Genomic DNA, 2,179 nt, shown 5'->3' with positions numbered 1-2,179 from the left:
ATCCAGCCCTGCGTCGCACGGATTCGTCCCCCCCTCCCCCCCAAATTCACTGCCCTCCACGCTGACGAGGTTGAAAGCGACAGTCGAACGCTCGAAATATCCGACGGGATGCATTCAACTTCGGAGTGCCTTTGATTCGATGAGATGTCCAAGTGCAGCAGCGCTCAGCAATGCACGAGCCGCTGCACGTGGCGACCGAGTGCCTGCCTTTGATTCGATGTGGCGCAAGCAATCACGGAGCTGTCACTGCACAGGTCGATGCATTGTTACCACTTCGTTGCTGCTGTGCAGGCGCAAGCACCAACCAACGTGCTGCGGTGCCAGTGGCACGTCTGCAGCACGGGCAGCATCCCCACCGTCATATCATACCGTTGTTGCCTGAACTCACCGTCATATCAGGGGAGCAGCAGCTGCAAGCAACCAATACACCTTGGCCTCGATGCCCTCGCTTGCTTCTTCACCAGCCTCGCAGCTCACCTCACCTCACCTCACCTCACCTCACCTGTATACAGTTGGGTTTGGGTTCAGACAATACAATGACCCCAACCAAGGCTGCTCTTGACCCGTCTGCATACTTCGTTCGACGACAGACCGTCGTGTTTTGGCCTGTTTCGCCCTTTTCGCGTGCTTGATGGGGCCTTCAGATAACAACACAGGGCGAGATGGGGCATTCAGATAACAACACAGGGCAGGTGCTGCCCTGCCCCCACACTTCGCTCGCTGGCTCTCCGCCGCTCGACCAAAGATGGCCAAGTTTTGCCCCGTTTTTGCCCCTTTTGCCCCGTTTTTGCCTCCTTTTGGGCTGTTCTTTGCTAGATTGGGCTTTCGTATAGCATGGACGGTGCTGCTTCTCGCTTCGCTCGCTGTTCGCCGCTCGCCGCTCGCTCGCGCAGCCAAAAATGGCCAGTTTTGGCCCGTTTTTGGGCTGTTTTGGCCTGTTTTTGGTCTGTTCTGGCGTGGCGCGGTGACCGTCGTGAGCGGAGCAAAACGTCAGCCATCTCAGCACCTTGGAACCCCCCGGGTGGCACAGGGCTGGATGGGGCTTTCGTATAGCAGGGACGGTGCTGCCTCACGCTTCGCTCGCTGTTCGCCGCTCGCCGCTCGCTCGCGCAACCTAAAATGGCCAGTTTTGGCCCGTTTTTGGGCTGTTTTGGCCTGTTTTTGGTCCGTTCTTGCGTGGCACGGCGACCGTCGTGAGCGGAGCAAAACGTCAGCCATCTCAGCACCCTGGAACCCCCCGGGTGGCACAGGGCTGGATGGGGCTTTCGTATAGCAGGGACGGTGCTGCCTCTCGCTTCGCTCGCTGTTCGCCGCTCACCGCTCGCTCGCTCAGCCAAAAATGGCCAGTTTTGGCCCGTTTTTGGGCTGTTTTGGCCTGTTTTTGGTCCGTTCTTGCATGGCGCGGTGACCGTCGTGAGCGGAGCAAAACGTCAGCCATCTCAGCACCCTGGAACCCCCCGGGTGGCACAGGGCTGGATGGGGCTTTCGTATAGCAGGGACGGTGCTGCCTCACGCTTCGCTCGCTGTTCGCCGCTCGCCGCTCGCTCGCGCAGCCAAAAATGACCAGTTTTGGCCCGTTTTTGGGCTGTTTTGGCCTGTTTATGGTCCGTTCTTGCGTGGTGCGGTGACCGTCGTGAGCGGAGCAAAACGTCAGCCATCTCAGCACCCTGGAACCCCCCGGGTGGCACAGGGCTGGATGGGGCTTTCGTATATAGCAGGGACGGTGCTGCCTCTCGCTTCGCTCGCTGTCCGCCGCTCGCCGCTCGCTCGCGCAGCCAAAAATGGCCAGTTTTGGCCCGTTTTTGGGCCGTTTTGGCCAGTTTTTGGCCTGTTCTTGCATTGCGCGGTGACCGTCGAGAGCGGAGCAAAACGTCAGCCATCTCAGCACCCTGGAACCCCCCGGGTGGCACAGGGCTGGATGGGGCTTTCGTATAGCAGGGACGGTGCTGCCTCTCGCTTCGCTCGCTGTCCGCCGCTCGCCGCTCGCTCGTGCAGCCAAAAATGGCCAGTTTTGGCCCGTTTTTGGGCCGTTTTGGCCAGTTTTTGGCCTGTTCTTGCATTGCGCGGTGACCGTCGAGAGCGGAGCAAAACGTCAGCCATCTCAGCACCCTGGAACCCCCCGGGTGGCACAGGGCTGGATGGGGCTTTCGTATAGCAGGGACGGTGCTGCCTCTCGCTT

Source organism: Musa acuminata, unplaced genomic scaffold, assembly GCF_036884655.1.
Source record: "Musa acuminata AAA Group cultivar baxijiao unplaced genomic scaffold, Cavendish_Baxijiao_AAA HiC_scaffold_673, whole genome shotgun sequence".
NCBI lineage: Eukaryota > Viridiplantae > Streptophyta > Magnoliopsida > Zingiberales > Musaceae > Musa > Musa acuminata.
This window is presented reverse-complemented; position numbering follows the sequence as displayed.